Source organism: Pipistrellus hanaki, assembly GCF_964339955.1.
Source record: "Pipistrellus hanaki genome assembly, chromosome: 8".
In the NCBI taxonomy this organism is placed as follows: Eukaryota; Metazoa; Chordata; class Mammalia; order Chiroptera; family Vespertilionidae; genus Pipistrellus; species Pipistrellus hanaki.
Window position 1 is genome coordinate 8,046,539 of NC_140510.1, and position 24,504 is coordinate 8,071,042.

Genomic DNA, 24,504 nt, shown 5'->3' on the forward strand with positions numbered 1-24,504 from the left:
AATGTATTGGGGTGATATTAGTTAATATTATATGATCATAAAAGTTTTAGGGATGGGTTTCTATGTTATAAGATCTGTTTTTGTATCATGTGCTCACCAACCAAAGTCAAATCTTCTTCCAGAACCATATATTAGGACATCCCTAACCTCCCACCTTCTTCCCTCCGGCAACCACCACACTGCTTGTGTCCGCAAGTGTCAGTTTTATATCGACATATGAATGAAATCATCTGGTTCTCAGCTTCCTCTGAATGACTTATTTCACTTAGAATAATGTTCTCAAGGTCTATCTATGTAGCAACATGGCAGTATTTCATCCTTTCTGATGGCTGAGTAGTAGACCATTGTGTATATACACCACATATTCATATCCAGTCCTCTATTGCAGGACACATGGCTGTTTTCATGTCTTGGCCACCGTGAATAATGCTGCAATGAACATAGGGGTGCGTATATCTTTGCAAATATATGTTTTCAAGTTTTTCAGGTAAAACAGGAGAGGGATTGCTGGGTCATATCGTAGCTCTATTTGAGGAATCCCTGGACTGTTTCCCATAGTGGCTGTACCAGTCTCCATTCCCAGCAGCAGTGAATGAGGGTCCCCTTGTCTCCACAACCTCTCCAGCACTTGTTATTACTTGTCTTGTTGATAAAAGCCACTCTAACATGTGAGGTGGTAGCTCATTGTAGTTTTTATTTTTAATGTGTTTTTTTTATTGATTTCAGAGAGAAGAAGGGAGCCAGAGAAACAGAAACATCAGTGATGAGAGGGAATCATTGATAGGCTGCTGAGGACTGACCCAGAAACCGGGGCATGTGCCTTGACCAGGAATTGAACTATGACCTCCTGGTGCATGTGTCAACACTCAACCATTGAGAACACAGGCTAGCCTCATTGTAGTTTTGATTTGCATTTCCTAATTGCTAGTGAGGTTGGACATCTTTTCATATATCCATTGACTGTTCACATGTCTTCTTGAAAAAGCTGTCTGTTCAGGTTCTCTGCACATTTTTTGCTTGTGATGTTTGGTGTTGAATTTTATGAGTTCTTTATATGTTTTGGAAATTATCATGTACCATCTGGTTGGCTTCCTCTTGGTTTTATTGTCAGTTTCTTTTTCTGTGCAGACACTTTTTAGTTTGATATAGTCCCATTTTATATATTTTATGCATTTACTTCTTGCCTTTGGTGTCAAGTTCATAAAATGTTCTCTACAACCAAGGTCCATATGATTTTGAGTTAATTTTTGTACATGGGGACAAACTATAATTCAGTGTCATTTATTTGCATGTGGCTTTCCAGTTTTCCCAGCACCATTTATTGAAGAGACTATCTTTACTCCATTGTGTGTTTCTGGCTCTTTTGTCAAAAAGTATCTGCCCATATACTAGTGGTTTTATAGCAGGGTTCCCTATTCCATTCTATTGATTTATATGTCTGTTTTTCTGCCAATATCATGCTGTTTTGATTACCATAGCTCTGTAGTGTAATTTGAAGTTAGGTAGTGTGATACCTCATTTTGTTCTTTTTTCTCAGGATTGATTTGGCTATTCGGGGTCTTTTGTGGTTCCATACAAATCTGATGATTTCTCATTCTATTTCTTTAAAAAAAAAAAAAAGACACTGGGATTTTGATGGAGATTACGTTAAATCTGTATATTTCTTTGAAAAATATGGCCATTTTACCTGTTGATTCTTCCAATCCATGAATATGGAATATTTTTCCATTTTGTTGTATCTTTTTCAATCTCTTTTAATAATGCTTTGTAATTTTCAGTATATAGGTCTTTCACATTCTTTGTTAAACTTATTCCTAGGTATTTTATACTTTTAGTTGCAATTGCAAAAGGGATTATTGTTTTCATTTATTTTTTGAAGGTTCAATATACAGGAAGGAAATGGATTATTGCACATTGTTTTGTATTCTGCAACTTGACTGTATTTGTTTATTGTTTCTAATAGTTGTTCTGGTGGTCATCTGCAAAAGGTGACCATTTCCTTCCCTATTTGGATGCCTCTTATTTATTTTTCTTGCCTTATTGCTCTGAATAGGACTTCTAGCACCTATTAACAGTGGTGATAGTGGACATCCTTGTATAGTTCCTGATCATAGAGGAAAAGCTTTCAGTTTTTCACCATTGATTATGATATTAGCTGAGGGTTTATTATAGTGACTTTTATTATATTGAGGTACTTTCCGTCTATTCCTATTTTATTCAGTGTTTTACTGATAAACAGATATTGAATCTTATCAAATGCTTTTTCTACATCTATTGATAAGATCATATGATTTTTATCTTTTCTTTTGTTAATGTGTTCTATTACATGGATCAGTTTTATATGTTGAACCTCTTTGTACCCCTGGAATTTACCCCACTTGATTGTGATGTATTATTTTTTTATGTATTATTGTATTTGATTTGCTAGTATTTTGTTTAGGATTTTTGCATCTGTATTCTAGTATGATCCTTTGTATATCCGTGATGTCTATGGTTTCTTCTCCTCTCTTATTTATGATTTTGTTTTATGGGTCTTTTCCCTTTCTCCCTTAGTTGAGTCTAGCCAGAGGTTTGTCAATTATATTAATCTTTTCAAAGAACCAGCTCTTTATTATTTTTTTATATTCTTTAAGTTCTCTATTTCATTCTATTCTGCACTAATTTTAATTATTTTCTTTCTTCTGCTGATGTTGGGTTGCTTTTGTTCTTCTTTTTCTAGTTCTTTAAGATGTGATGTTAGGTTGTTTACTTGGGATTTCTCTTGTGTTTCTTGAGATAGGCCTGTAATAATGCAAACTTCCCTCTTATTACTGCTTTTGTTGCATCACAGAAGTTTTGATATATTATATTGTCATTCTAATTTGTATCTATATATCTTTGATCACATCTTTTATTTTGTTTTTGAACCAGTCATTTTTTAGTAGTATATTGTTTAATCTTCATGCTCATAGAAGTGATTTTCTTTACTTCTTTTTTTTATGTGTTTTATTTCTAATTTCAATGCAAAGTGGGAAGAGAATATAAGGCCATTCTTAAATTTGTTGATGCTAGGTTTGTGACCCAAAATATGATCTATCCTTAGAACATTCTGTGTGCACTGGAGAAAATTGTATAATCTGATGTTCTGGGATAAAAGGCTCTGTAAATATCAATTACATCCACTTGGTCTAGTGTATCATTTAAAGCTAATATTTCCTTATTGATTTTCTGTGTAGTTGATCGATCTAGAGCTGTCGATGCAGTATTAAAGTACCCAGCTATGATTGTGTTTTGATCTGTTTCTCCCTTTAGTTCTGTGAGTAGTTGCTTTATATATTTTGGTGCTGCCTGGTCGGGTACATATATTTTAAGAAGGGTTATGGCTTCTTGATGCAATGCCCCCTTTATCATTATAAAGTGTCCATCTTTGTGTCTTGTTATCTTCATATCTTGAAATCTACTTTGTCAGATATAAGTGTGGCTATACTTGCTTTTCTGTGGATGTGGTTTGCTTGGAGAATCCAGCCTTTTACTTTGAATCCATCCTCGTATTTGCAGCTTACCTGTGTCTCTTGCAGGCAGCATATAGTTGTTGGTTTTTGTTTTTTGATCCACTCTGCTACTCTGTGCCTCTTTATTTTTAATTCAGACCATTGACACTTAAGATAATTATTGATGTATAAGGATTTCCCATAGCCATTTTATATTTTGTTTTCTGGTAGCTCTGTGCCTCCATTGGTTCTTTTCCTTTGTGTTTCTGCCTGTTGTTTTGTTTGGTGGTATTCTATACTTCTTTCTTCTTTTTTTAAGCTATGGGTCCTGGTTTGGGAACTTTTGTGTGTGGTTACCATTAGGTTTATAAAAAAAATAATAATAAAGTTGCATATATACAGTACTTTATTTTTTCTTTTGAGTGCATCTGATCTTCATTCTCAATTTCCACTTCAGAACTTGACCCATCCCATTTTATGTTTTTCTTGTCACAAATTATCCCTATATATGCTGTTAAGTTTTTTGCTGATTTTACTTGTGTTGTGACCTTATGTTCTTTTTTTTTTTTTTTCCCAGGTATAATAACTACTTTGGGTATTTTCTACAAATGGAGGTTTTCTGGTGATAAAATCCCTCACCTTCTGTATCTCTAGAAACATTTTTATTTCTCCTTTATATTTAAAGGATAATTTTGCTAGATATATTATTTGTGGCTGATCATTTATTTCTTTCAGATGTTCAGCTTTCTTCTGGCTTATAGAGTTTCTGCTGAGAAATCAGAGACTATTCTGATGGTTTTTCCTTTGTAGGTCACTTCATTTTTTTCCTTGTAGCTTGGAAAATGTTTTCTTTGTTCTTAATTTATGACAGTTTTAATACAATATGCCTCAGACAGCATCTTTTTGGATTGAAGTAACTATGTGTTCTGTTTGCTTCTTGGATTTGAGGATCTAGTTCCATAGGTTTGGAAAGTTCTCATACACTGTTTAAATGCACTCTCTGTTCCCTTCTCCCTTATTTCTTCCTGTAGAATGCCTATTATTCTAATTTTTTTCTGATGGATACAGATAGTTTTCCTGTAGTTCTTTTATTTTCTTTATGCTCTGGTCTCTCTCTTTTCCCCTCTGTGTCATTTCTAGATTCCTATATTCTATCTTCCATCTTGTTGCCTCTGTTTTCTATGATCAGTAGTTCACTTCTAATCTCCTTAATTGTATGCTTCATTTCCAGGATTCTTGATTTTTTTCTTAAGTTTCAATCAGTTTGGTAAAATACTTGTTTTGTTTATTGAATTGTTTCCTGTGTCTATTCAATTGTATTTTCTCTCATCTCTTTGAGTAGTTTCAGAAATGAAATATTAAAATCTCTGTCATTTATATCACATATTTTCATTGTTCCAGCTTGCTTTCTGAGGATATTTCTATTTCTTTCTGATCATCGTTTTTACTGTGGTTGTTCATGATATTTGCTGTTCTCCTTATCTAGGCATTTATATCTGCATGTATTAATTGCCTTCTATAGCAGCTTTTTCTGGTGAGGTATTTCTATTATTTTTCCAGTAGATGCACTGAATCAGAACTTTTTAACTCCATGATCTCCAAGACTTGACCACCACAGTCTTCGTAATGCTGTGCTGCTTGAAGATGGGGTTCGTTTTTTCCTCATCATAATGGCAAATCTGACCTCTATGGGGTCTGCCCTAAGCACCCCACCTGAGAGATACAGTGGTTCTACTGAATTAGCTCTTATTTTACCAGTAATGTGCTCCTTGACCCAACACCAAGGGCAACAGGAGAGTCCAAATGGTAGCAGGACTCTGTGGTTTCATTTATTTATCTGAAACACCACTGTCTGAAAGTGCGTAGCCATACAACAGGACCCTGTGGTCTGTCAGACAACTGCTGGATCAGTCACTGCTCACTCCACCCGCCTTGCTGGACTCTGGACTGGCCCCACAGCTCTCTGTTCCTCCTGGCCAATTGAAGCTTCTGTTACCACTTGCCTCCAACCCGCTCTTGGCCAAGCTCCTAGCTCCTGGCTTCAGGGCTGCATCTGCGACCGTCCTTCTGAGCTTTCCTCCCTTTTCATTCCCTGTTTATTCCTGGTTGCCCATCTTTGGACATTTCAATGCACCAGTCTCTCAGGTGTACTTCAGCATTGAGTAGGGGATTCTTTGTTGAATTATCAATATATAGTTGGCTAACTTGTTAAAATTTCAGGGACAGAGGCCAAAGGGATCTCTCATGCTTCCACTCCTCTGATATCACTTCCATAGAGTTTCAATTAGAATTTCAATAATATATGAAGAATTGAGTAAAAGCATTTGAAAGAATATATATAACTATGATGTCTAGAGAATAAATAAGGATATTTTGATTTTTTTAAATTTCTGCTACAGAAAATCAATAGTATAGAGATACTGGAATTACACAGCTGTGGTTTGGAATAGGAATATATGAATAGATCAGTGGAATATAAAAGAGAATAAGGTAACAGACCACAGTGTATGTGAGCATGTGATAGATGCCAGTGATGGCATTTTAATTCAGTGGCAAAGGATGAATTGTTTAGTAAATGGTTTAGGCACAGCTGGTTATCCATCTGGAAGAATGTAAAACTGGACTGCCATTTTATATCATATTAAAAATAAATAGCAAATGGACTACAGACATAAATATAGAAAAGACAAAAATGTCTGGGAGAATCCATGGACATTCTTAGGGCAAAAAATAATCTCACCTATGATGCAATGTGCAAGAAAGCAAGTCAAAACACAAATATTTGAGAAACATAAATACTTGGGAAGTTATTTGCAATAAAGAACATGTAGAGATCCCCATATTAACAATATTCAAAAGTCTCTTATGAATTCACAAGTAGAGGGGAAATAATGCAAATGAAGAAAACAGGGCAACAGATTAGAAGAGGCAATTTATACAAAAGCAAATCCCAGTGTACAGTGGATATGCAAAAAGATGCTCAGACAGTATGAGTGAAATGCAAATAAGTAATAATGAATACTTCTTTACATTTAAAAAAAATTTAATATATATTTTATTGTTTTCAGAGAGAAAGGGAGAGGAAGAGAGAGATAGAAACATCAATGATGAGAGAGAATCATTGATTGGCTGCCTCCTGTATGTTCCCTACTGAGAATCAAGCCCACAATCTGGGCATGTACCCTTGTCTGGAATCAAACCTGGAACCCTTCAGTCTGCAGACCGACACTCTATCCACTGAGCCAAACCAGCTAGGTTTAAAAAGGTTTTGGTTTTGTTTTTGTTTTGTTTTTTAACACACACACACACACACATACACACACATTTCAGAGAGAGCAAGGGAGAGGGAGAAAGTCATAGAAACATTGAAGAGAGAAAAACAGTGATCAGCTGCCTCCTGCACTTCCCCTACTAAGGGGCCAACACGCAACCCAGGCATGTGCCCTGACTGAGATGACACTCAACCAACTGAGCTACACCAGTCAAGTGATGTTTCTTTACATTTAGCAACCTAGCAATCATCTTTTTATTTTAAAGAGTACATTTACCAAAGGCAGACATATGAGGAATAGGGCACCCCCACATTGCTAGAGCAATGGTACCACTTTTAATATATAATTTGTAGCTGAAACCGGTTTGGCTCAGTGGATAGAGTGCCAGCCTGCGGACTGAAAGGTCCCAGGTTCGATTCCGGTCAAGGGCATGTACCTTGGTTGCGGGCATATCCCCAGTAGGGAGCGTGCGAGAGGCAGCTTATCGATGATTCTCTCTCATCGATGTTTCTAACTCTCTATCCCTCTCTCTTCCTCTCTGCAAAAAATCAATAATATATATATATATATATATATATATATATATATATATATATATATATATATATGGTTTGTAAGACTCTCTGAAAATTGAAAATTAAAAATATATATTTCCTTTTTTCCCTAAAAGTACAGGTCTGTGAATCTGTCCTATAGAAATAAAAACCACATATCACAAAGGAACTGTGCATCAATAAAAACTGTTTGAATAAAATATTCTATATTTGCAGCATAGAATATTAAGAAACATCAATCAAAAAGAATAATTTGGAATCATACCAACGGACTTAGAAAGATTTCTATAAAAATAAGAAACATGTGTGTGTACAGTGTCACTTTCATGGAAGAAACAATGATATTGAGCAAAAAAATTATAGAAATATAAAAGATTATATAAGTACATAAAAATATGAAATCATATAAATCTGATTATATTTAGGATATGAATTTGGGTACAGATAAGGAAGAGGTATTTTGGTGGAGAGAGGAGAGGAGAATCACGAGGCAAATATAAAGTCTGAGGGAAACAAAGCCCTGCAGGCCCCACCTCTGTATATAACAGGGCCATGTTCACCCATTTAGGTGCAATTTTGCATATGTATGTGTGTGCATGTATGTATGTATATGTGTGCACATGTGTGTATATATGCGAAAGAGTGTACACTGTGTGTGTGTGTTTGTGTGTGTATGCACTCATACAGATCTACGTTTGCTCCTAATGACAATAGCTGGTGGGTGAGAGCACAGTGTGAGGCCTCTTCCTGTGAGGGCGTTGGGCGCTACAGGGTGCACACCACCCTGGCCTCCCTGCCTTGGATGCACCTGTGCAAGAGTTCAGCCAGGGAGCCAACTCATGCAGTTTATTGGCTGTTTCTGAAGAAGCTCCAGGGCCAATTAGGATGTATGACATTATTTATCTTAATCACTTATTTCAGTTTGTGGTTTTCCTAAGTCATTACTCTGAGGCTTAGTCAATTACTTTTCTCTCTCCCATGGGTGGCCCTGGTGTAGGAATCATTTGCCTCCATTTCAGAAACACCAAGAAAGTAGAAATCATTTAGCCTGCGTTTTTTCTTCTGTGAAATTAGGATAATGATAACTTCTTTTTCCCGAAGGAATATGGTGAAAAGTAATAAGGTAATTAACTGGATATTAGCTCCAGCTACATGTAATTACAGCTTATTATCATCACATTTTTCAATGCTGTGATTTCCTGTGCCTTTCACTTTCGTAAGAGCTGGTGGCAAGGGAACACAGAGCACCTGATCTGTTGAAATGAAGCAGAAAAGTTATTTTCTGGAAAACTAAAGGAAATAAAAGTAAAATCACTGGCTTATAGGTCGGTAAACAACTATTTTGTAACAAGGCTTTTGTACTTAGGAAATCAACTTAGATCCTAAGAGTGATTTTAGTAGATCTCCAAAAAAAGAGAGAGAGAAGGGGAAAGAAAACGTTCAAAGCTGTCTCCTCTCCACAGCCTTGGATGTCATTTCAGGCGCTCACATTCCTCTGCACCGGTCCTGCTGTCAGTTCCTCCCCTCACTCCTTCCTGAGGGCAGCCAATATCTGTGCTTTCATCAAAGCAGTTATTTCTAAACCATGATCATGAAGGACAAGCTGGGACCATGTAAAAACATGGGGTTTGTCTGGAAGGTAAAGAGGAAGCAGTCAAGGGTTTTCAGCATGAGCCTAAGGGGCTAGACTTGGGTTTAAGAAAGATTTGTTTGGGTTTAGAAATAACTGTTTTGATGAAAGCACAGACATTAGGCTGCCTTCAGGAGGGAGTGAGGGGATGCTTCAAGAAGAGGGTAGGTGAACCAGGTGACATTCATTGTCTCTTTTGGTGCTGAAATTATAATGTTTTGTTTGTGAATATCTGCCGTTTATTAAGCTCCAGCCCCTACTTTCGGGATTTCATCTCACTTCATCTGCAGGAGAATCTTAAGAGGAACCAAGACTCAGCACTTGCACAGAGCTGAGGAGAGACGCAAACAGGTTAGGTGACTCCCCCCAAGCCCCACAATGTATTAGTGACCCAGCTAGTATTTACACCTGGGCCTGCCCAGTGTCAAACCAGGCACCTCACCCCTTGATGGCACAGCTCCCTAACCCCTGGTCTCTGTCCCCTTTCACCGTGGAGCTTCCCTGCGGCACCTCCTGTCTCACCCGCACAGGAGGGGTGTAGGCCATGAACAGCTCGTGGGCTAAGCCCTTCCCTCCACACAAACTCAGCTGCTTTCAAGGTGTAAGCCTTCCATCCGAATGCTGATCACCAGCACAACAGTGGCTTCTGCCAATTGGGCTCCAAGTGCAAAGCTATTCCATAAAGACTAGTGAGAAAGTTCAGGGAGTTATGGCACCATGTGACCCACTGGACCCCGAGCCTTAATCATAGTTGGAGCTTGTCTAAAATCCCTCGTTCATCTGCACTAACATAAGAATTTAATCACAAATTTGCAGCTCCATCTCACTACGAAGGGGAAAAAAATCTCTCGCAAGTTGCTAATTGACCTTAATCAAATGTGATGTGTAATACGCTCAGCTGGATCCTCAGGCACTAGAGAAATAGAACAGTAAAACACCTCTTAAATCTAAATTGTATTTGAAAGAGCAGATTAGATTATTCCCAGCATCCTCAAACAAACCATAGCCTGCTGAAATTTATCTTGTGCTTTCCAAACAAGGCAGAGACTTGAGTGCTTTATGACTTCACCTACCTTGAAAGTTACTCATCTTCTTCTGAATGCACCAGTGGCTGCTGCCTGCAAGGCGATGCGTGGCCTGACACGCGGGCACCGGCTGAGGTCAGGCTGACCTGGACAGGGAGGACTGGAGTTTCAGAGTAAGACAGACCGGGGCTCGTTGCCAGTGTGGCATTTACTAGCTCTGTGACCTTGGGTAACTGACAGCATTGCTGAGACAACAACTCCTCATTTCTAAAGTGCTGCTGAGTCTGTGTGCCTTTCACATTGTTGAGAAGCTCATGGATAATGTGAGGAGCACCTCAGAGAGGTACAGATTGTCAGCAATATTATTATTACAAAACTTGACTGTGGGTTTTCAAAAAGCCTGCCCACAACCATAGGAAAGGATTGAAAGTTGATAACATGACTATGTGAAATCAGCTCTTCTTTTTATTTTCTTTTGTTTGAATTAACATTTTGAGATAATGCAAATGAACTTAAAGGTACAAAAAGTGATGCAGACACGTCTCCTTTATTACTAACCAATTTTCTACAAAAATAATGCCTCCCAAACATCATTCCAATTGGCACTGTCACAGTTAGGGTGTGGGCACTGTCATAGTTAGGGTGTGGGCACTGTCACAGTTAGGGTGTGGGCACTCTCACAGTTAGGGTGTGGTTACCATCTCAGCTGGGGTACTGGCACTGTCTCAGGTGGGATTGGTCGCAACTCCCTAACCCAGGAGCTCAGAATTGCCCTTTACTAGGCACCTTGCATCCTCGCTTCCCCTGCTGTTCCTCAGCCCTGGCGACCACTAATCTGTTCTCAACTTCCATAATTTTGTCATTCAAAAATTTAATATCAAGGGACCATACAATGTATAAGCTTTTGAGTTAGCTTAGCTCACACACACAATCCCCTGGAGATTCTTCCAGGTTTTTGTGTATATGATAGCGCCTTCCTTTTCATGTTTGGCTAGCATTCTAGGCTATGAAGTGCCATTCTCTGATTAACCATTTACTTGTTAAAGGATAATTGCGTTGTTTCCAGCTTAGGACTATTTTAAGTAAAGCTGCTGTGAACATATGTGTATAGTCTTTTTGTGTGTCGTTTAATTTCTTGTGGAAAAATGGCCTACAGTTTAGTTGCTGTATCGTACACAGTTACATGTTTGGTATTAGAAACTACAAAGTCCCAGGGTGACTGTGCCCTTCCATTCCCATCCACAGTGTACGAGTACAAGCAATCTAGCTCCTCCCATCCTCTCTAACACTGGCTGCTATTACTACTTTTCACTCTGCCATTCTGACTGCTGTGCAGTGATATCATTGTGGCTTTAATATGCATTTTGGGGGTTTTTTTGTTTGTTTGTTTGTTTGTTTTTTGCTGAACAAGTTGAACACTTTTTTATTTCTTTTCCATCTGTATATTCTCTTTGGTAAGATGTTTCTTTGGGTCTTTGACTGTTGGATTGTTTGTATTTTTACTGTTCAGTGAGACATAGTGTATACTCTATAGAGGTCTTCTATCAAATGTGCCATTTGCAAGTATGTCCCTCCAGCCTGCAGCTTGTCTTTTCATCCTCTTTTCTCAGGATTTTTCATTGAAAGTTGAAGATTTTTAACTTAATTTATTTTTAAATGTATTTTTATTGATTTCAAAAAGAGAGAGGAAGAGAGAGACAGAAACATCAATGATAAAAGAGAATCATTGATTTGCTGTCTCCTGCATGCCACCTGACCCCCATCACTATTGGGAATCGAGCACACAACCTGGGCATGTGCCCTGACCGGGAATAGAACTGTGACCCTCTGGGTTACAGGTGGCACTCTGCTGAGTTACACTGGCCAGGCCACAGAGCAAAGATTTTAACTTGATGTTTTCCCATTTATCAATTTGTTTTACAGATAATGTGTGGGGTGTCAAGTTCAAGACTTTGCTTAAGTCTAGATACTGAAGATTTTCTCCTATGTTTCATCTAGGGATTGCATAAAATTACACTTTACATTTAAATCCATAATCACTTTTAGTTAATTTTATATGTATTCTGATATTAAATTAAGGTTTCTTTTATGAATGAATGGACAATGGTTTCAGCATTATTTGTTAAAAGTTATACTTCAATTAAGTTACCTTTACACCTTTGTAAACAATTACTTGAGTGCATTTGTGTGAACCTTCTCTGGTTCTTAGATCTGCTCCTTTGATCTATGCTTGTCTCCACTAAAACTACCCTTTTGGCCACAGTAGCTACACGATAGTTCTTAATATTGGGTAGAGTGATTCCCTCAACTTTATTATTCTTTCATAAAATTGTGTTTAGCTACCTGAGGTTTTTGTCTTTTCATATCAACTTTAGGATAAACTTGTCTATAACTACAAAAAATCTAGGATTTTTTTATAGGAATTAGATTAAACACAAATCAATTTAGAGAGAAGTGACATCTTTTCTATGTTGAGTCTCCTAATCCATAAACATGTTATATCTCTCCATTTATGTAGGTCTTCATTAATTTTTTCAGTAGCATTTTGCCATTTTCAGGAAACAATTATATACATGATCTGTTAAATGTACACCTAGGTGTCTCATTATTAGCCCCAAAGCTCTTTATAGGTTCTTTGGTATTTTTCATACAAGCAATCATATCTGCAAATAGGGTGATAGCAAGTAAGGTGATTGTTGAGGGGGAAAAAATGTTACCTCCTTCTCACTTACAAGTCTATTTTGGTTCTTAAAAAAACAATCAAAAAAACACATCTTGACATTTTAAAAATAGGAACACAACAGAAGTTCACCTTATAAATTTACTATGACAAATATAAGAAAGCTATCTGCACATTATAAATTGTTCAATAGCTGTTGACAATTGCAACCATACAGATTGTCAGCAGTCACGAGTGTGCAAACCTACAACCCCTAAGTTCTCAACTGCATGACTCAGAAAGTGGGAACTTTCCTGCATGACGAGAGATGCCATGATCTCTGAGACTTTCTAAGTGGTAATCTAGCAAGAGTATATCAATAATAAAAGCCTAATATGCTAATTGTCCACCCAACCAGTTGACCATTCAACTTATTGCTATGATGTGCACTGACCACTCATGGGAAGATGCTCCAACCAGTAGGTTAGCTTGCTGCTGGACACCAGCAAATCAGGACTAGGCTAGATGAGCCAGCCACAACCTGGAGCTAACCTCCCTTAGTCCCTCCCTGGCCTCTAAAGTATTTCTTCCAATTAATTTCCTTTCAATGTGCACAAATCAGTGTACCGAGTCTCTAGTAGTGTATAAGAATAACCACCAAGTTTTTATAAACATATGTAAGTATTTGAGGTGAGGATAATAAACATAAAGAGATCTTAAATTGAACCAAATGATCATGATTTATTCTATTCCTTAGGGACTTTTTTAGTAACCATTAAACTGGAATAAGATACTATAAAGCCCTAGCTGGTTTTTTTTCATTGGTTAGAGCATCAGCCTTTGGACTGAAGGGTCTTAGGTTTGATTTTGGTCAAGGACACATGCCTTGGTTGCAAGCTGGATTCTGGCCCGAATCAGGGGTGTGCAGGAGGCAACCAAAGGATGTGTCTCTCACAGTGATGGTTCTCTCTGTGTCTCTCCCCCTCCCTTCCATGCTCTCTAAAAATCAATGGAAAAAAATATCCTCAGGTGAGGATTAACAAAAAAAAAAGAAGATACTATAAAGCTTATGAAAGTTTTTAGCAAATGTGAGGTTGTTTTAAGGACCCTTTTTTCATCTAAACAGCCCAATCAAATACTGAAATCTGAAAACAGATTATGCCATAATCAGCTGGAGGCAGCTCCCCTGCCCCTATTCGATTCTGACTTGTTAGATATTGAGGGTAACCATGGTTCTTCATTTTAAAGAACCAACTCCCAGGTAATTCTTCGGTACAGGCACAAATGGGAATGACTAACCAAACCAGCCTCCAGTTCCCACAGGGGAGAATCTTGCAAGACAGGTCAAGTGTTCTTAGGGGTGTGAGGGAATTCATGGAGATCTGAGGATAAGAGAAGGAGGCCCCTCAAAACAGAACATGGAAGGGACCAAAATAACTGTCTGTAGTGTCAGCCCTGACACTTGTTTCCATTTGTAATGAAGTGCCTGCCTTCCCTTTGTTTGCCTCAGCACCCACTTCAAGGCCAATAAACACATCACCAGTCACCTCCTCCACAGAGGCTCCTTTGTTTCAGATCTTGCTTGATTTTTATAATTGAGCATGTGGGATACTTGTTTTGTTTTCTTTTCCTACACTTCAATCTGTGATCTTATATTTTAAATTCACCAGTAAAAAGTGAGTTCTCAAAATTCCAGTTTCCTACCCTGGACACAACCCTACCCTTACCCCTTATCCTATTGCTGTGTGGCCCCACGTGTGCTGTGTAATTTCTAGGTCTTGTGAGTAATAAAACAGTATCTTTTCAAAGTTCCCTGGTGGTCATTGCTGAAGAGTGAGTGTCTTGCCATAACTACAAGGGCTGGTCCAGCCTCAACACAGGATATTGATAGGCTGAGACCAGCACAAAACATTTCTTCTCTGTAGATCATAATGCTCAGCGGGCTCTCCTGGGCTCTCCCTCCGCTGAAGAAAGGCCTGTCTGTGCAGTGACTGATCCATCCCTTCCTCCCATTTCCAAAGCTGCCTCTAAAGACAAAGCTGAAAATGAAGGGGTTTGAGGTCTGACACTCTGATGGATTAATTTTCTTAAGCAAATACTACCCATAATAAATCAAAAATAATTTATTAAGCTCAGAAGAAAAATAACTTAAGAAGATGAAGACGGAAAGTTGAATTTATTACGTTAACCCTCCAGAAAACCTCATCTGCTTGTCTTGTGAACACCATATTCTCTGTATAAGAAAAAGACATATCACATATGCATGAAATCAATGCATCTGCATTGTATCCAAACAGTGCCAATAGAACTAAAAAATGCATAATCAGTCTAGCTCATTCCTTTGGAAATAAATTGATTTTTCAGCATTTTTTCTGAAACTCCAGTTGCTTTGAAAATAAAATGGTTTTCTTTCTTTCTGACACCGGAGCATTTTAAATGTGAGCATTTTCTCATCTAATGATTGTTTTTCTCGTTTTCTCCCACTGATTGGACATATCTAATTATCCAAATAGCTATTGAAATAGAATGCATTTTCAGTAATGTTTTTAAAGTGCAGCTCAAGTTGTACCTTTCCATGGCCTTTGTACCCAGCTGCCTTCTCAGCTCAGCCCTGAGTGAAATATGGCACACCAAACAACCTTGACGCCAATACTTACAGACTGCTGCTGAAGTGTGCATGGTTTAATTTTTAATTGCCAACATAGCAGCTACATGGCCATAAAAGGCGATTGAAAGTGTTTGTACAAGATGTGAAACTGGCAGTTTTCCATTTATAATAGGATATGAACCAGACTTATTACTGAAACTTAAATTCTGCTGACATTTTTTTAATGAAAATACATGTAGTTCAGGAGACTCTGCCCCACTCTGTTCAGCCCTGACTGGAGATGGTACTGTAGCATGTCACTTTGAAGAGCACCCTAAATGGAAGTTTGACAGTTTTCCTAAAGCTATTACTGTGACTTTGGTGTGAAGGCCTGCATTAGTTGACTCTTAAGGTACATTATATTTATTTATATTTTAATGTGTATATGTGAGTGTGCCAAAACCCAATATTTCCTAACCCCTTAAATTGTGATCATTTTTTTCTTCCATTAGGTATAATTGCTCTATCAAATGCTTTTATAAGGATTACATTTAACATAGTATCCACATAAATGACATAATATGGGAAAACATATATATGTTACAATATGACAGAATATTATTGTACTGCCTTCATTTTGGACCAGAAGAACTGAATTGAATTTCAATTGTTGTGTGGTGTTTTCATTTTTCACAGAATGAAATGTACAATAATAATAAGCTTCTGAGTTTTAAAGCATCTTTCTCAGATGGAATTACTTCCCTTGCCTTTTCATTCTACTCACATCAGTCATCTCATAGTTCTCTAAAAACTAGTTAACTCTCTCCTGCCTTAGGGTCTTTGTATATGTTTCCTTCTATTCATAATGGCATCACACCCCTGCACACCACTTTTTACCTTTTGCTTAATTAACTTCCTCTGAGCCTATAGATTTACACACACATGTTTGTTTTAAGGAGAACGTTCTCTGCTGCCCATTGTCACATAGTCTACAGCACCAAAAACTCTCCACAAATACTGCTGGTCTCAGACACACAATTGTTTGTCAGCTCAGGAGGCCAGAAGTGAAAATAGAATGACTGGAGCTAATTGGGAAGACGTGAATTCATAAATTCTGTTAGAAATTTTTACTAGGGGTGTGATATGATCATATTTATGTTCTAGGTGGATCACACTGGTGTCAAGATACCCTATTTCCCTGAAAATAAGACAGCGTCTTATATTAATTTTTGCTCCCAAAGATGCGCTAGGTCTTATTTTCAGGGGATGTCTTATTTTTCCTTGAAGAAGAATACAGTACACATTTATTGTTAAATGAAAATAAAGGAAACTTATTACTATATATGTTACGGTACTACGGTAGTTGTCAACACAAACCAGACAAACTGTGAATCCTCCAGTATCAAGAATTTACTCATTTATTCAATGACTATCATGTCATCATCTTCTGGAACATCATCATAACAATCCAATTCCTGAATTTCCTGGTGAATTTTTTGTGACTCCATTTCTTTCAGAATCAGTGGACCAAATCTCTCATGTTTAGCAATAGTGCTGTCTTTAAATGAATACTTCTTGTCAAGGTAGCCTGCTCGCAGTGCATTTGCAATGCAACTGTCAGTGATTTTCTCCCATGAATTCTTCACCCAAGTCACAACTTCTTGCAGTTTAGGTTTCACAAAGTTTCCACGCTGATTTCTCTCCATTCTATTTTCAATGTAGTCATTAATTTCCATGTGCAAATTGTCTTTGAATGGCTTGTTTATTGCAATTTCAAGAGTCTGGAGATAGGCCATCATTCCTGCGGTAATCATAATCTGATCTATTTTTCTTTCTTGAAGAAATGTCTTCATGTCTTTAGCATGGTGAGTGCTGGTTGCATCCCAGACTAGCAGACCTCTTTGGCTCCCTTGCATACCAAGCGGCAGCATTAAATCAACCCACTTCCTTATAACTGCTTGTGTAGCCCAGGCTTTTTCAATTTCAAGAATAAAAACACCCAAAACACATTCAATCTTTTCTTTCTTGCCCTTAGAAATGATTAAAGGTGAGATTTTAGTGCCATCCAGACAAATTGCCAAAATACAGGAAACACGTGCACTTTCGTAAGCAATGGAGGGAATGTACACTAAGGAGGCACCCGCTGTTCAATTGTTGTTTGAGATGATTGGCCCATAAACACTGCAGTTTCATCCATAGCAATCATGTTGAAAAGATTGTATTTAGAGAAGTCAGCATCATCAATAAAGGACTTGAATGCAAGTGCTAGCTTAATAACAAGTACAATATCTTCCAACCTAAACAATGTTGTACCAGTAGATCTTCTTAAAGACAGTTCACTTCGCTGAAGGAAATTATCCAGCCAGTGTTGTGATGCTTTGAAGTCTTCGGGGGCTATGTCAAACTGTGGTGCCATTGCAAGGGCAAATTCTTGAATCTGAGCCCTATTCAAAACCAAAGCCTCTGCTCTCTTGTCAACAACCCATTCACAGATCAGGTCTTCCAGCTTGGAAAATAATGGTTGCCGACCTGACCTGATCCACACTTGTGCTTTTTAGCATTTCCCTTGTCCACTTGTTCAATGAGGTTACCATACTTTGCTCACCATTTTCAGACCAGTCGGATACTCAGCATCTTCTCTTTGCAGAAAGCAGTAAGATTTTGGCCCCAAGAGTCTTACACGATTCCTTTCTTGTACTCCACTGAGTAGCTTTTTCTTTTTGTGCTCATTTCTAGGGGTAAAAAAAAGGAATTGGGGTATCAAGGTGCAGGGAGGGGGATCACTTAAAATGACACAGGGGGGATCAGAAGGGGGAATCAAAATGGCACAGGAGAATCAGAGGGGGGATTATCACTTTAGTAACCCCTTTTGATCCTTCTGTGTCATTTTAAGTGATCCCCCTCCCCCCACCCCTGTGCCACTGAACACCTTCACCAGACATCCCCCCTACCCCTTTATCAGACATTTACCCCCTGGGGCCTGCCTGGGGATTGTCACTGGGCTTGCTGGGGTCTGGATCTGGGCTGGAGCAGGGTCTGCCACTGACTGAGAACCTTCAGTCATCATGAGGGTGGCCGAGAGCATCAGGTAGTGTCACCAGAGACAGACCAGCACTCACCACCTTCGCCACATCCCGTCAGCTCTAACCCTCCTGTTCTTCTACACGCATCTGCGAAAGTCTCCTCCTCTCTCTTGCCTCATGCTCATGGCTCACTCCGACCTCCGCTCCACCTCCACACAGCAGTGACGTCAGGACTCTGCGTAACGTCACTGGTTACTAGATGCCAGTCAGGGTGGCCCTAGCGACCAGTTTACGGTAAATTAATTTTCATTCTGAGACAGAGCCTAGGGGGAGCCTTATTTTTGGGGGGATGCCTTATATTTCACTCAGAAGGAAACCTGTAAATAGGTCTTATTTTCGGAGGATGTTTTATTTTGGGGGAAACACAGTAGTAGAAAAGATTACCTTGATTTAAAAAGTAAATCTGATTATTAAAAAGTAATGTTTGGCTTGATATGGAAGAAGCCTGAACAACCCATGGGTTTCTGGCTGGGTGACTGTGAGGTTGGTGAGATGCTGAGACAAAAGAAATGCAGATGAGGATGAATCGAAGCCAGAGAAATCACAGATCTGATTCCAAGTCTTTCTGCAAAGCAGCCAACTGGGTGTAAGGGTTGGATACAGACATGTAAAGCTCACCAACATAGCTGGAAGTTTAAATCACAGCTGGAAAGTTTCTGAATTGACCAGAAAACAAAAAAAGTGAGGCTGAAGACAGACATGGGTAGTGGGTAAAGAATCTGTGAATAACAACAATGAAGAAAGAAAAGGAGACCCAGGATGGAAGCTGAATGACCTCAGCTACCATTTTGCATGTTGCCAAAGCTGTTAGAGTAGAGGATTTTCAGACAAATCAATATCCAGAGGCAAACAGTAGCTCAGGGAGAAGAGCAGCCATTCACACAAACAGTGCAACACAACTTTTGGATCAGAAACATAATTCCAAAAATAGTTTTTATGGATTGGTAGGAGGCGGAAGACCAGCAATGCTGCAGATCTAGTTCCTTTGCCTTGCCCCATGCACCAACACTGCTCACAGTATAGGCAGTCACCAAATATCTTCGTTGAACCAAAACGTTGGTCAGGCCCATCTTCTCCTTGGTGCATTTGGGCATTCCTTGTAAATATCCAGTTTTAGAAAGAACCCTTGCTAAATCAGTTTAACCAGAGCCCCACCCTCAAGATCTGATCGGGTCCCTGATCCTTCAGATCCTATAGATAAAGTCTGGCCTCCCTGGCTTGTCTTCAGAAAAAATTGTGTTAGATCAGTTTAGCCAGAACTGCCTTACCCCTGATGTTTCCTCTTAGTAACATTTCACCCACTGACTCCCATCCTTTTCTTTAGTTATACATTCCCACTTGCTCATGCTGCATTCAGAATTAAGCCCAGTCTCCTCTTCCCACTGTAAAATCCAATCAGAGGACTCTCTATACCTGTTGTGATGGTCCAGAATAAGGTCTTCCTTACCATCTCTACCAAGGGTCATTAACTATTTTATACTTTAACAGTTGTCCCGTGATTATCAGAAGTTTTAATGGCCGTTCTATTTCTGTTTTATATACACAAGTGTTATAACAAGAATGTAATGATAAGAAGAACATCAATATGATTTTAAAAATTCTAGCTACACAGTCATTGGGGAAATAAGGAAACTGAGTCCCAGGAAAATGCAAGCATTTGCTTGAGGATCACATGGTTAGTGACCAACAGAAGCCTAAGCTTTACTTTATCATGGAACTTTTATGATCAGAAGGTTCTCCCTCCCTATTCATAACATGCCCTTTAGTAACCTCATGGAGTCCTAAAGACTTTCACATCTCAGCAGCTTTTTGTGATTTCTTGACAATATTAAAATCTGGAAGATGAATAGACACAGAATCAAGCCACAAATAAAGAGAAAACCTTTCCATGAGAATTTATGAATATCATTACAATGCTTCCACAAATGTTCTTCACATAGACAAGTCTATTGTGGCACCTACCCTACTATGAATACTTGGTGCCATCAGGAAAAAAAGACAGAAGTGAGGATTATTAAGACTGCATCTCAAAGGGTTCCATTCAATATGGCAGGATAGGTAAATGTGGTGTTTGAATCCTCTCAGAATCCTATCAAAATTACTATTAAACTACAGAACAGTCATCATCTTTCAGAACTGCCTGAAATCTAGCTGAACAGAAGTTTCATAACTAAGGATATAAAGAAGAAATCACTTTGAGACTAGTAGGAAAGGCAGATGTGTGGGATGGGCTGGTGGGTAAAAAATGGGAGGAATACCTCTCCTGTGGAGGTCCCCCCTGAAGAGCTAGGGATTCCAGTCCTATACCAGGATTCCCAGCCCAGTGTTCCAATGCCCCAAAGAAAAGTCCCCAAAACTTCTGGCTGTAAAAAATCAGTAGGGATTGTGGCTGAGTGAGAACTAAACAGAAAAGCAGCAAGAGAAAAGCAACTGCTTATAAGGAAGTTCCCACTAGCTGATTTCTCAACAGAAACTTTGCAGACTAGAAGAGTTTTGCAAAAAATATTCAAAGTGATGAAAAGCAAAAATCTACAATCAAGAAAACTCTGCTAAGCAAAGCTGTAAAAAAAAAGGGGAGGGGTCTCCTTTAAGAAAAAATAAATTAAAAATATGAATAATAAAATGGCAATAGATACATACCTATCAAATTAAAGACAAATGACTTAAATGCTCCAATCAAAGGACATATGAATACTGAATGGATAACAAAACAAGACCCTTATATATGCTGTCTACAGAGACTTCAGATCTCAAAAGACACACAGATTAAAAGTAAAGGGATGGAAAAAGATATTTCATAAAAATGGAAACAAACAAAAGCTGGGGTAGCAATGCTTGCACAAGACAAGATAGATTTTAAATGTTATATAACAAGAGACAAAGAAGGACCCAAAAATTCCATTTTGGGTATTTATCCAAGAAAACCCAAATACTAGATTGAAAAGATACATACATCCATATGTTCACTGCTGCCATGGTATGGGAGCAACCTTAGTGTCCAGCAACAGATGAGTGGATAAAGGAGCGTTGCAAATATATGCAATGGGAAAAATAATGCAATATGCCATCTGTAACAACATGGATAGACCTGGTGGGTACTGTGCTGAGTGAGATAAGTCAGATAGAGGAAGATAAATGCCATATGATTCCACTTATATGTGGAATATGAAAAATCAAAATAAATGAATTAGCAGAACAGCAAAAGATTCATAAATAGAGAAAACATTTTGATAGTTGGCAAATGAGAGGAGTAATGGGGGGCAGTGGGTAAAAAAGGTGATGGGATTAAGAAGTACAAATTAGTAGTTACAGAATAGTTACGGGGACATAAAGTACAGCATAGAGAATGTAGTCGATAATATTATGGTGTCAGATGGGTACTAGACTAACCAGGGTGATCACTTAGTAAGTTATGTAATGTCTAATTACTGGGTTTTATACCTGAAACAAATATAATATTGTATATATTGTATGTCAACTGTAATTGAAAAATAAAAAAAATATTTAAAGAAAAAAAGACTGCATTTCAAAAGGTCTGCTCCAGATTCCTAACACCTTCATTAGGATATCTGACTTTTCAAGACTATCTTCAAAACCATCTTCACACTATCTTCAGAATTTAGTCTCCCAATATTAGTTTCATGTACACTCCTCTCACATTCAGCATTTTTACATAAAAAGACTTAAGCTCACATAAATCTCTACAAGAGGAAGGCAGAAGACAAGTGGAAGCAATGTAGAATGAATATGCTATTATGTTAAAAAAAAAATTGGGGGGAGAGAGAATCACTTTCAGAATTGTCGAGTAAGGACCTTCAAAATCCTAATCATCCATAAAAACAACAATAATATTGAAACAAAACAAACAAAAAAAACCTGTCAAAATCAAGTTTTTTAGAACTCTGGAATTTAACAAAAGGACCTGCGGAGCATTATGCTAAGCAAAATAAGCCAGTTGAGAAAGATAAATAGCATACGATCTTACTCATTTGTAGAATGTGGTGAACAACATAAACTAATGAACAAAAATAGATCCATAGTCAGAGAAGCATGTAAACCTCAGAGGGAAGGAAGGAGAGGTGGGATGGGGGCGGAGGAGGGAGGTGTAAGAGATCAACCAAAGGACTTGTATGCATGCATATATGCATAACCAATGGACAAGGACACTAGGGAGGTGAGGGCATGTGCTGGCGGGTGGGAGTGGCCCTGGAGAGGTCAATGGGGGAAAAAGGAGACATATGTAACTTTAATCAATAAAGAACTGAAGCCGGGACCGGTTTGGCTCAGTGGATAGAGCGTCTGCCTGCGGGCTGAAGGGTCCCGGGTTTGATTCCGGTCAAGAGCATGTATCTTGGTTGCTGGCACATCCCCAGTGGGGGATGTGCAAGAGGCAGCTGGTCCATGTTTCTCTCTCATCGACGTTTCTAACTCTCTGTCCCTCTCAATTCCTCTCTGTGTAAAATCAATAAAATATATTTTAAATAATAATAATAAATAAAGAACTAAAAAAACAAAAAAATCTGAGGAACAATAAACCAAAAAAAAGAGGTGACTGCAGCTCATTAACAACAGCAAGCTCTCTGGTGTTTAACACATTCTGTTTACACCCACTCTCCCAGCTCCAGGGTCACCTTGAAAGCCAACCGCCTCCCAATCATAGCAGCTCTGAAAATCAGCGACCTGTCAGCATCTGGAGTGGGCAGAAGGGATTTGAAGCTTCAGAAAAACTGTAATTCCCAGAAAATTTTCATTATTGAATCCATCTGGCAGCTTCCTGGACACTCCCACTTACAAGGTTTGTCTGACTCAGAACTTGCTCAATAAGAACAGCTATTTCCTAGGATACGTGTGTGTGTGTGTGTGTGTGTGTGTGTGTGTGTGTTTGATATAAGTTGTAATTTTTTACCTTGAGAACTGGCTGTGGTGATCAAACAAAAAGATGGCCAAAGAAATTAAAAGGAAAGCTGGGGATGGAGGTGTCAGTAGTGAACTTTAATAATCTCTGAGATAAACCTGGAGATCTAAATTGGGGACACGCACAGGACTGAGTGCATGCCCAGGGATGTGCACATGCTGGAAGAAAGCCCTAGGTGAGCGACTGAGTGACTGAGTTTCTGTGCAGCCAGGAAGTGAAGTCTGAGGCAGGGTGTACGCCTGCAGAGTGCTGAACCTGTGCCTCAGCATGTGCACAGGGCATGGGAGATTTACTGGCTCAAGGCATTTAATAAATATTTTGTCCAATAATTTACTGATGCTAAGTGTGCTAAGCAGAGACTAAAGTGGCCACACAATAAGAAGAATACAAACCTTACAGAATTAATCCATAATTCACTAAACAAAAACAGCAACAACAACAAACTCTGGAGGGAGGAATATGATATCCAGACTTGCAGATTACATTATTTAAATTTATATTTTTCAACAAAAATTATGAGACATCCAAGAAAATAGAAAATGCTGACCTATATACTACTACTAATACCAGGAACAAGTCAAAATTATCTAATATTATTTCTATTTAGCACTATAATAGAAGTTCTCATGAGAGCAAACAGGTTTAAAAAGAAATGATACTAGTAAAAGAAATACAAATAGGAAAGAAGAATGAAAGCAACATGTTGATATCTTTGTTCAAGACATAATTTTGTATATAGGAAGTGTTACTGAATCCACAAAACAAACTGATAGAAGAAATAAATGAGTGCAGTAAAGTTGTAGGATAAAAGGTCAAAATAAAAAATCAGTTGCATTTCTATATACAAGCAATGAACATTAAAAAAGGAAATTAAAAAACAATTGCAATTAAAATATATTTAAAGAAATAAAATACGAAGGAATGCATTTAACAAAAGAACTTTGAGACTTGTACAATGAAAGTACAAAATATTATGAAATAAATTTAAAAGGATCTAAAGAAGTAAAAATACATCTATGTTTTTCAATAAGAAAAATTAATAATCATAAATATGTTAATTCTCCATAATAATTTATAGATCCAACGTATTCCCTATCAAAATCTCAGTTAATGCTTTAATGGATATTCATATAAAAATACAATGCATCCAAAATGGCCAGTATATCTTGAAAAGGGACAAATTTTGATCATCCATACTTCCCAATTAAAAATACACAAAGGAAAAGTAAGCAAGACAGTGCAGTATGGGCAATAAGACTAGACATATAGATCATTGGAATAGAATTGACAGGCCAAAAGTAAATAAATT